The following is a 12,821-nucleotide window of genomic DNA, read 5'->3' as shown; positions in this document are numbered from 1 at the left end:
TCGTGATACTGGTGAGGAGGAGAAAGTCCTTGTTATTCTTTGACACAAAGTAGTCTGTGATAAATAGCACAATATTTCATCTGAGTATTTGGTATAGTCAAAATATTCCATACATTGTGCTTTTTTACTCAAAAACAAATTGTATGAGCTCAGGTCAATGAGGCCTACAGGACATAAATAGCAAACATAAGTTCAAAACTTGTAATATACACAAGAACTTAAGTTGATAAAAAGATCTAACACAACATTAGATTATAATATGCATTATTATGGATTTATAATCAGCGATAATGGAGCGGTCATTTTGGACCGGGAACACAGAATTAATTAACATGAAACGACACACAACAGGGAGGTTAAAGTGCAGCAGTAAAATAACAATAGCGAGACTATATACAGGGGGTACCGGTTAGTTGAGGTAATATGTACATGTAGGTAGAGTTAAGTGACTATGCATAGATAATAACAGGGAGTAGCAGCGGCATAAAAGGTTGGGGGCAATGCAAATAGTCTGGGTTGCCGTTTGATTAGCTGTTCAGGAGTCTTATTGCTTGGGGGTAGAAGCTATTGAGAAGCCTTTTGGACCTAGACTTGGTGCTCTGGTACCGCATGCCGTGCGATAGCAGAGAGAACAGTCCATGACTAGGGTGGCTGGAGTCTCTGGTAAAATAAAGTTTCCTCAACCCCAAGGCTGAAGCGGGCCCCCACCCAGCATGCTGTATATTTAGCATCTTGCTTGCGCTAGCACACCATATTATTATGGGGAAGGCCAATCTGTACAACAACCACCTCCTGGCTATCATACCTAAAACACTGTCAAAACATGAAAAATAAAATTTATTTATGCTTCGATTCAGAATCCCAATTTCTATTTATTTTTAACCGATACAGGATCGATGTCCCGACCTCGGGACGGTTGAGCTAACATAGGCTAATGTGAATAGCATGAGCTTGTAAGAAACAAAAAAAGTTCCCAGGACGTAGACATATCTGATATGGGCAGAAAACTTCAATTCGTGTTAATCTAACTGCACTGTCCAATTTACAGTAGCTATTACAGTGAAAGAATACCATACTATTGTTTGAGCAGAGTGAACTTCAGAATGTATGAATAAACCAATTAGGCACATTTGGGCAGTCTTGATACAACATTTTAATAAATATGCAATAGTTCATGGGATCAGTCTAAAACTCTGCACACACACGGCTGCCATCTAGAGGCCAAATCCTTTATTGCACCTGGGCAAGAATAATTCATAATGGCCTTTCTCTTGCGTTTCAAATATGATGGTACAATTTTTGGTATTATCTTTTACCAGATCTAATGTGTTATATTCTTCTACATTAATTTCACATTTCCACAAACTTGTTTCTTTTCAAACAGTGTTTCCTTTCAAATGGTATCAAGAATATGCATATCCTTGCTTCAGCTACAGGCAGTTAAATTTGGGTATGTAATTTTAGGCAAACATTTTAAAAAGGTGCAGATCCTTTAAACGATCAAGCAAACAATCCTTACAAATTGCATGATATAGAGCTTTGAACAAGAGACAAAACCAAAGGCAAAATGCCCTCTTATCCGTCAGCCTCAGATACTATAATCTCATTTGCATTTACTCTGCCCTCTAAATGGTTCCGCAGTTGTTATTTTTTCCTTTTTACCTAAAACTCAATGGCAAAGAACATTATGAAGTAATTTACTGAATTGGAGGGTGAAAACAGTAAGCAAAGGATTGTGCGGTTTTGTTTTTCTGGGTCCTTTCCCCCCACCTTATCCCTCTTTTTCTGCAGCGCTGGAGACAGAAATGGGCAAAGATAGCACTAATCCTTTAATTCCGGGATCCTTAGAGTCAACCTACATCACTTACTGTGTAGCGTATTCCTAGTCTCTCGTTGCTATACCTCCTTGAGTGTGCGCTATACACAAAATCGGCATACATCAACATATTTTAATGTGGTTTAAAATCAGCGATTTCCCAGCCATCCTCACACACTGTTGCACCTACGACACTAATCTTGTGAGCACCTTTGGAGTTCTGCCCAAGGAAGGCATTTTCCAACCCCTATTTAGCGGATTTATGCCATGGAACTTCCCCAGGCTTCCCGTTTTAGGGAAGCCTAGTTAGCGACGAGGCAAGCGTCACCCATACAGTCTCACACACACACAGTGGTGTGCTAACTGAGCCGGCCCTGCTCTGGCTGTGCCCCTGGGTGGCATGTTAGCCAGCATGCCCCTGGGTGGCATGTTAGCCAGCACTCCCCCAGCTCTTTGTTTCCAACATCATCTCGAGTTGGACCCCCAGATCGGGCTGTGTAAACAGCGGTTTAATCAGATGTCTAATCAAAGAGCCATTTAATCAAATGTTTTGGCCCTGGGTTTGTTAACCCGTTATTGGCTATTAAGGAGGACGGATAAGGAAGTTCAAGAGCACAAAGTAAACAAGTCGATAACATGAAAGGGTATTAGTATAGGAGTTGTTGCAGATCGGGTGGGAGGAGGGCTAAAGCATTCTACAAGTTCCATCATGCACAAAGTATCAAACAACTACCATCCTTCCTGTTATACATAGCCATATATTCCATCCAAATACAGTAGAGTATATTCAGTATATTTATTTGGGAGAAGCCAGGAACAGGGGGCTTTTTTTTCCAATTAAACACTGGGTCTATAAATAGATTTCCACGAGAAGATCAATGTTCACTATACAGTATACATCATTCAAGGTAGTTCTGGGGTTATTAGATACATCAATCGAACAACAACAAAATCAGTAAGACCAATTCAGTGATATTTGACCTAATACCCTCGATCTATATCATTTAAACTGTGCTGGGTTTTAGCAGGGCTCTAAATGATGATGTCACTGGAGACTGGGAGAGTGAGACCTGATCAATAAATAAAAGTGGTGGTTTGTGTTCTACTTTTTCAAGTTCTGAATTTGGCTGACACCAGACTGACTGATCTGGTGTGCTAGAGACATTGAGATTCAGATGACATCCACCGCTAATTGTAAGTAATCTCAGATGAATAGACCATCTGCCCTGCACCAACTGCTTCTGAGAAAAGATCCAACAAGACAAACTTTGTCTCAATCGCTGCCCTGTTGCAACGAGAGGGTATGCCTTGAATTCAAAATGGCACTATTTCCGGACAAACAGGACTTCCGGGAGGCAGCTGGTTTGGCAACCGAGACATCAAAAGTAAGAGGGCTACCTTTTTCTAGCGCAGTCTAGATTACTGATCTCAGAAAATGGTGATTTAAGTGCCAGAAAGACTTTCCAACGCAATGACACTTTGATACCTCTTTCCCTTAAACTGATATAGATAAATGTGCAATAACACAATATATCCACATATAAATAGCCCCTTCGGGCCATCTGTATTCAGTAGTCAAGGGATACAATTCTGAGAAAGAACCCAATGACTCATTTCAAGGTATACAACTGAAAGATAGAGACCCGCACACGGTCAAAAAAAAAGGAATACATACTGTACTTAACAGAGGCTTGAATGCAAAATAAGATGTTGATTAGAACATCATGGTGCCCCCCCCCAAAAAAATATATGTAGTATATTCTGTATAATATGTAGATCATGTGACATACTGTATGCAATTATTATTGAAATAGAGGCCCGGTGTGTGTGCCGGCTTTTACACCGAGGATGGCCTAAGGCAGAAATGTTTGTGTTCTGTTCATTCATGCACGTCCTTGCACCATGATTTTTGGGGGGATTACGATTAGATACGAGCTAGTTACGGCTAGCTTTAACTGTAAAAAAATGACATATCAAACAGGTATTTCAGTAGGTGAGAAATTGTGCATTTCAGCCCCCCCCCCAAAAAAAAGTGGTAGGGGAGAGATTGTGATCACTTCTCTTAGCTCCAGGGTGGTGGAAGGGGGGATATTATCATGCTCTGAGGTGCCCGCTGGATGTCCCCTTCTCTGAGCACAGGGAACAACAGAGGCGATATGAAAGGTAAGAGGAGGGCGAGAGTCTGATTTAAACCCCGACAAGAAATCCTGCGGAGGCTGTGATAAGCAGAACCTTGCAGGTCACTGAATGCACGACCAAACCCTCTACTATCCCTCTTCCCTACCCATCAATATCCTTTCACTGGAATCTGTGGAAACCAGCGACTTTGCCTGTCATTCTGCTGTCTGAAGATATGCCCAGATGGATTCAGACGTCCTCTGGCTGCTGGCTGCTGGGTGTAAGCTGCTTTCCCTTGGACAAGGAAGTGTTTGTATATATGTAAATAAGCAATGTACAGCTTCATTCAAGGTTTACACTCCCCTACGTATTTATTTGGACAGTGAAGAAATGTATTTACAATAAATGTGACTCCAAAATGACACAATACATTATTTACCATTTGTCAAAACATAATCACATGCTTGATGTAGTCATTGCATGCTAGGAAAATTATTATTATTATTTTTTTAAATTACTCTTATTTAACTAGGCAAGTCAGTTAAAAACAAATTCTTATTTTCAATGACGGCCTAGGAACAGTGGGTTAACTGCCTAGTTCAGGGGTAGAACAAGAGATTTTTACCTTGTCAGCTCGGGGATATGAGCTTGCAACCTTTGAGTCACTAGTCCAACGCTTTATCCACTAGGCTACCTGCCGCCCCAAACACTAAACTTTTGACTAAATGTAGGACACTGTAAGTGAATTGGTCCAAATACTTATGACACATTCAAATGGGGGTACTAGATACATGAAGTGCAGTCCTTTCTTAAATGGAAAAACAGTAAAAAATGATGGAGTATAGGGCCAAACGTTTCTGCTTCACTGTCCAAAGAAATACAAAGGGGAGTGTAGATACATAATGAAGCTGTAGCGTTTTTAGAATTGTACTTTAAGATTTGCACAAACAAACATGAACATGCTTACTCCTTCTGCAACTATTCGGCAGATGGCCAACCAGTTACATTAATGAGGATATTATGGATATTTGGTTCACCCTCACAACCAGCTACTCATATTCTGTAATCTTCCAAAACAGCCCAAAACCTGAAACACAATGTCACCCTCGCTCAGTACACCCACACCTTGCAGTGATTTAGCTTGATGGAGTAAAGTGAGACATGTTGTTGTCCCCTCACGATGAACACTCAACCCTGGAGGCAGGGGACTCACATCTCTATGAATCCAATCTAGGAATTCCTGTGGGCAGTGTTAGGACGCGGGTGCTCCATGTCTGACACCCCTGACAAGGGCATAAGTGTGTTCACCCTAAAGGAGCACTGCTGTCAAACTAAAAGGTTCAACCCATTGACGAGAGCAGTGGTATTCAAAGTTGGTGTCGCGACCCCTAGTGGGTTATTTGTTGATGTAAAAAAATGTAAATGTAACGATTTTAAGGTTATGTCATTAGATTTGGGGTGCGGTGGGGTCGTTAGAAATTATTTTTTTGGGGGGGCTCCGGAAATTCTGCCGGATAAAATGGGATCCCGCTGAAAACGTTTGAATACCACTGGACTAGAGACTGTGTTGCACAGGATGGATAGACAACACACACACACACACACACACATACACACACACACACACACACACACACACAGATGTGACAGTGTAGCCAGGATGTGGCTCCACACACCAGAGATACACTGGCACAGTAAAGCTGACAGGTTGATGTGTCTGGTATCTCCCTGGAGACTGGCCCTGTCACTGTTATCCAATATGAAAAGGGACGTCTGGCCTTAGAGATAATTGGATCGAGGGTCATGACAGCATGCAGCCACCGGGGAGCACTCATTGGAATCAGGATTACATGCCTTGGGGAATAGAGAGAGAAGCAACTACCACACACAAACCTGCAAAAACAAATAATTGTTCATAAGATGCCTTCCTACTTCCCTATGCCACCCCCAATCACACCCTCACACTAGATACTGTAAGTGTTAAATAAGTGAGCGTTCTGGTTAAACTTTTGAAACTCGAACTACCTATTATCTAGGAGATGATAGAGATAAGGGTAGATTGTCTCAAGCAGGGCTTTGATGTGAGACAACCAACTGTGCAAATGCAGTAGGCCAAGACCTCAGCAGTGGCAGTATGAGATACTCATCAGCTGGCTGGGGTTTAAGAGGGAGCTAAACTGTGATAAAAGTTAAATGAGACCCTGGAGCTAAACCCTCCTGCAAGTGGCTCCGAAATGTTAAAATTTACTGTGTTTCCCATCCTGTGGGTGATTCACTGTATGGTAGCTCTGTAAAAAACACAACGTATTTTAAGTGTTAGTGTTAAATCAATGGCACATCCCACTTTTTTGTCATGCATTGAGTGGTGGTTTATTTCCTAAGTAAACTGGAATAAAACTGATTTTAGTCAAAGAAGAACAGCCTCACTCTTGACTTTTTGTGATTTTGTGTTGACGCATACTTTCCTTGAACAGTTCAGACCCATGCTTTTCCAAGTAAACCTGCCTTGGAGGCAGGTTTATTTCCCAAAGATGAAATTCGGTTTTCTTTCCACAAACCTTTCTGCAGCAGTCTCATTATTTTGTTTTATTTTGTGCTTGTGATGATTATACAAGCCTTTTGTCTTCTGGTTTGTTTTCTCCAAGCAGATGGGTCTGAGTGGATCTAAAAAATTGCCTTCGTGATCACAATTAGTCTGGCTTTTCCAGTCTTCAGCGAGTTTATATCAAAGGCTCTGACAATTCTTTCAATATCTTCTCACTAGGAAGGAAAATCACATGACGATGAAACTATCAGGAATCAAGGTAAGACCCAGATGCAGTAACAATGTTTATTATAGCAACCGGGCAGGCAAAGACAGGTCAAGGTAGGCAGGGGTCGAAAATCCAGGGTACAGGACGGCAGGCGGACACAGGGTCAGGGACAGGCAGAGTTCAGTAATTCAGAGGTGGAGCAAAGGTACAGGATGGCAGGCAGACTCATGGACAGGCAGAGTGGTCAGGCGGGCGGGTGCAGGGTCAGGTCAGGCAAAGGTCAAAACCAGGAGGAAGAGGAAAGAGGGGCTTGGAGTCGATAGGCGCTGACAGGAAACCGCTGGTTAGCTTGAATGAACAAGACGAACTGGCAACAAACAGACAGAGAACACAGGTATAAATACACAGGGGATAATTGGGAAGAGGGGCAACACCTGGAGCGGGGTGGAGGCAAGCACAAGGACAGGTGAAACAGATCAGGGTGTGACAGAAACAATTATCCTTTCCATGGAATTCCTTCTGTTTTGATGCCAGCTGAAATCTTGTGCTAGCAACCAGAGTGCAATATGTTTGTGCAGAGTAACTGAAATAACAGTACCATAGACTGCTCCTGTTCTAGTATTATGGTTAATGCATATAATAATGAATATATCATCACATGATTAATATGCAACTACACCGCTGTCTATAACAGTTCAACAAGGTTAACAACAAAATCTACTCATCAACATTTTTATTTTGGATTTTATATCACAAAATATCTAGAGAAAATGTAATGTATTTGTAAACCTTTTCATTATTGATAACTTGTTACCCAAAGAAATTATTAGTACGATCTAAAATAGGTCAGTCCTAAGTTTCTGCTTGATGGAGATGGAGGGGAGTTGATTGGTTGATGTCCAGCAATCCTTCACAACAGGGATTAAAACCAAGGCAGGAGTTAATTTATTTTATCCCAGTTTTGGAAGATGTACCAAATCTACTAGGAAAGCACATCAGTAACATTAAGCCAGCTAGATCATTTGATTAATTCTGCTAGAAAGTGGTACATATCCATCTGTACACACTTTCAGATGCCATGCAGTAAATACCTGATTGAATGCTTTCTGGTGTTTTGTACGTGCAGTACGTCAGTGTTTATTGCCGTGTTTAATGCTGCGTGGCAACACAATTTGTTTTAAGTTGAACATTTTTGCAGAGTAACAATTGCCTTGGTATTAAGTGACAAGTTTACGTAAAAACAATGGGAGAAACATAATATATTCATGTCCATGTTGACATTTCTAAGATAAATGTTGGATTTCACATCATTAAAGAATATCAAAATGCAAGAATGCAAGAAATATTTGTTTTATTCATTTCAAGGATGCAAAGTTTACCTTAATGATCGCCTCTCATGCTGTTTGGGGGAGAATGGAGTGCTTCAGTTCTTTTGGCCTTGCAGTGGGTTGTTAAACACAAACTATGTGGGATCAGACATGAATGTGTTTTTTTTTTTTCAAGAAGTGTTTCTTCTTTCAGAACAAAATAATTTGGATTTAGAACAGAACATGAGTTCTGACACTATGAGTTCAGAGTTCTGTCATTTGTTAACACCCGATGGGGAAACATCAAAGCTTCCTCTGTTCAGATTCCCTATTCCTGATTCCCAAACAGTTGCAGGATATATACACTGAACAAAATTATGAACGCAACATGCAACAATTTCTAAGAATTTACTGAGTTACAGTTCATAGAGTTGAAGTCGAAAGTTTACATACACCTAGCTAAATACATTTAAACTCAGTTTTTCACAATTCCTGACATTTAATCCTACTATAAATGCCCTGTCTGAGGTCAGTTAGGATCACCACCTGCTTTTAAGAATGTGAAATGTCAGAATAATAGTACAGAGAATGATTTACTTCATCTTTTCTTTCTTTCATCACATTCCCAGTGGATCAGATGTTTACATACACTCAATTAGCATTAGACATTGCCTTTAAAATTGTTTAACTTGGGTCAAACGTTTCGGGTGGCACTCCACAAGCTTCCCACAAAAAGTTGGGTGAATTTTGGCCCGTTCCTCCTGACAGAGCTGGTGTGACTGAGTCAGGTTTGTAGGCCTCCTAGCTCTGCCCACAAATGTTCTATGGGATTGAAGTCAGGGCTTTGTGATGGCCACTCCAATACCTTGACTTTGTTGTCCTTATGACATTTTGCCACAACTTTGGAAGTATGCTTGGGGTCATTGTGCATTTGGAAGACCCATTTGAGACCAAGCGTTAACTTCCTGACTGATGTCTTGAGATGTTGCTTCAATATATCCACATAATTGTCCTCCCTCATGATGCCATCTATTTTGTGAAGTGCACCAGTCCCTCCTGCAGCAATGCACCCCCACAACATGATGCTGCCACCCCCGTGCTTCACGATGAGGATGGTGTTCTTCGGCTTGCAAGTCTCCCCCTTTTTCCTCCAAACATAATGATGGTCATTATGGCCAAACAGTTCTATTTTTGTTTCATCAGAGCAGAGGACATTTCTCCAAAAAGTACGATCTTTGTTCTCATGTGCAGTGGCAAACCGTAGTCTGGCTTATTTAACGTGGTTTTGGAGCAGTGGCTTCTTCTTTGATGAGCAGCCTTTCCGGTTATGTTGATATAGAACTCGTTTTACTGTGGATATAGATACCTTTGTACCTGTTACCTCCAGCATCTTCACAAGGTCCTTTGCTGTTGTTCTGGTATTGATTTGCACTTTTCGCACCAAAGTACGTTCATCTCTAGGAGACAGAACGCGTCTCCTTCCTGAGCGGTATGATGGCTGCGTGGTCCCATGGTGTTTATACTTGCGTACTATTGTTTGTACAGATGAACGTGGTACCTTCAGGCATTTGGAAATAGCTCCCAATGATGAACCAGACTTTTGGATGGATACAATTTTTTTTCTGAGTTCTTGGCTGATTTCTTTTGATTTTCCCATGATGTGAAGCAAAGAGGCACTGAGTTTGAAGGCAGGCCTTGAAATACATGCTATCATGTAGTTTTGTTTATCAGACTGCACACTTACAAACCATTCCATATGTACAACACCACTCCATATGTGCAGCACCATTCCATATGTACAACAGCATGCGTTGAGGTCTGTGTCGAATCCCTTATGGATCTGCTTCATAGAGATGCTAAGTGACAGCAGAATCCTCCCTAGTTTGCGTTGAGAGGAGAAAATGATTGAGCTGCAGCCTAACATTTGGAGCAAAACATATGGAACGAAAGGATTAGTATAACATTTCTTACCATTGCAATCCTTATCACTGATGCATTTTGCTGATGTCCCTAAAGTATATTGATCCTTCAATGGGAAAGTGTGTTTATTTATGGGATATAGAGTTGATGGGAACATATTGCTATGTGTCCCAGTCTTATTGATTCCAATTAAATAGGGCATTTATTATACGGATTTCTACTGACATCAAGGTTGGAATTAAAGTAACGTGTTGAAAATATAATCATGTTCCTGACACAATGTCTTACCATAGTTTCGTTCCATATGAATTCAATCACTTTCTGATAGAGGTGCTCAAAGTGGGACGATTCTGCATGTCCCACCCTACCATGAGACGTCTTCACTGAAAAATATAAACATTTCAGTTTGATATCTTTTCAAAGCTTACAAACAGGGTTGTCCAATTTTTTTTTAACCTTTAACATCAATTATGAAACAAAACACGTAAACTCCGATTTGTAAAATGTTCAGATAATAATGTTGTCGCTTAGACCCTATTTTCTATTGTCTTAGGTGTTCCTGTTGCGCCCGTCATCGGTTGAGACACAGCATCCTCTTGAAAACTGGGTGGGTGTCATTTTAATTATAGAAACAGAATTAAGAAAATGGAAATATGCCTTCATTTACCACCAGAAAGATGGCCTCCAGTCCACCAAATGTTGAATGTCAACTTGAATAGCAATGTCTATGTCTATGATTTCAATAGTTTTGCTATGGCTATTTGCTATGGCTATTTGCTATGCTATTTGCTATGGCTATATGCTATGCTATTTGCTATTTGCTATTGACGGTACACTTTAAAACTATGGATATTGCCACTCAAGTCAACATTCTCTGATGTGTGGACCTCCGACCATCTTTCTGGTACCATTTGAAAGTTGACATTTCAACGTTATTGACATTTTAGTTAACTTATCAGCCAAAACATGAGACCCACCCTGTATTCAAGAGCATGCTGTGTGTCAACCGATGGTGGACAGAACAGAAACACCTCTGATGATGTAAAATAAGGCTACAACATATGTGAACACAAAAACACACCTCGAGTTTTCGCGTTTTTCATATTACGGATGCGAAAGGTTCAAAAAATGAAAAAGAAAATTACAACTGTTTTCAAAAAATGGTCGAATAGTTTGACAAACCTGTTTGTAAGCTTTTTAATGATTGCATATTAAACTCATCCGTTTATCTTTTTCAGTGATGAAGACATGGATATCTCATGTTAGCGTGGGGTATGCAAAATGTGTCAACTATCTCCTGAATATTTTGGCATATAGGTCCAAAAGTTACTTTCTGGCCAGTTCTACCATGGGCAAACGTATGGAAGGTTTCGTTCAAATCAAACAGTGTGCAGTCAGAAAGTGATTGAAATGATCTGGGACAACCCCGTACCAAGTGTGTAGTACCAACCCTATGGTAGAGGCCCGAGAGTATAAACATTGTCTGGCTCAAAAGACTACGCCGTCAGCAGTCTGCCCTTTCAGATGTGCTGAGTGTGTTCCCTAGTTAGCAAAGGCAATCCCTGAGAGGTGAAAAGGTTTTTAAATTCCTTTGTGCTTTCCCATTTCCACTTGCAAACTACAGTTTCCAGCTCACGTCATTCAATAAAGAGCTTTGTGATTTCCTTCAGTCACTTATGCAGAAACATCAGAATATTTTAAAAAAAGTTGTTGCTTTTAAAAAAGTGTGAAAACTGTCTCACAATCTGAAAATGGCCCCGAGGGTTGGAGAACAGGCATAGATATTTAGAAAATCACTCTGTTTAATATTTTCAGAAGTTAGATAATGTATTCAGGGACAAGAGAGTTGAACGGGATCGTCTCTGACTTTTAACTGCTAAGTCTTCACTTGCGTAACGTGATCGGACTGCAAGTCGAGAGTGTTGTCGGATTGAATTCAAATGATCTTTTACTGCACAGGCTTGTTGATGACTTGCAACCCCTTCGTGTGCTCTCTAGGGAAAAATCCACTACCACTGGGATTGCAAGTCACGACTGGCCGAAAGGATTTTTATTTTTTTTCCTGCACAGCTGACAAGTCAACAGGTTTTTAATGGTATGTGCAACATAGAACAACTTGACTCTTACACTCTCAGAAAAAAAGGTTTAGAATTGTACTTAAAGGTCCAATGCAAATATTTTTTTACCTCAATATCAAATTATTTCTGCGTAACAAGTAGGTACCTTGCTGCAATTGTTTTCATTAAAATTTTAAAAAATAAATTAAAAAGTAGCTTCTTAGCAAAGAGCAATTTCTCAAGCAATAATTTTGCTAGGACAGTCTGGGAGTGGGGAGGGGACAACTAAAAACAAGCTGGTATTGGCAGAGCAGTTTGGAACTCTTTCTTATTGGTCTATTAACTAACTTACCGCCTGGGGATGACACTAGAAAGGACAAAACAGGCAGACATTTCAGGCAGTTTGTTTCCCAACAGCTCTTACACTAAAAGGGCATTATCACCATTTTCACAGTATTATTCCAACCTCACTGTGGAAATATACACAGAGTGTACAAAACATTAGGAACACCTTCCTTATTTTAAGTTGCGCCCCTTTTTATCCCTAAGAACAGCCTCAATTCGTCCTGGCATGGACTCAACAAGACTTCGAAATGCTTCCCTAAGTTGTGTCAAGTTGACTGGATGTCCTTTTGGTGGTGGACCATTCTTGATACACATGGGAAACTGTTGAGTGTGAACAAACCGGTGCGCCTGACACCTACTATCATACCCCGTTCAAAGGCACTTAAATATTTTGTCTTGCCCATTCACCCTCATGAATGGCACACTTACACAATCCATGTCTCAATTGTCTCATGGCTTAAAAATCCTTCTTTAAACCTGCCTCACCCCCTTCATCGACACTGTT

This window comes from Oncorhynchus mykiss, chromosome 24, assembly GCF_057628025.1.
Source record: "Oncorhynchus mykiss isolate SJ-2025 chromosome 24, ASM5762802v1, whole genome shotgun sequence".
NCBI classification, from domain to species: Eukaryota; Metazoa; Chordata; class Actinopteri; order Salmoniformes; family Salmonidae; genus Oncorhynchus; species Oncorhynchus mykiss.
Note: the sequence above shows the minus strand (reverse complement) of the source record.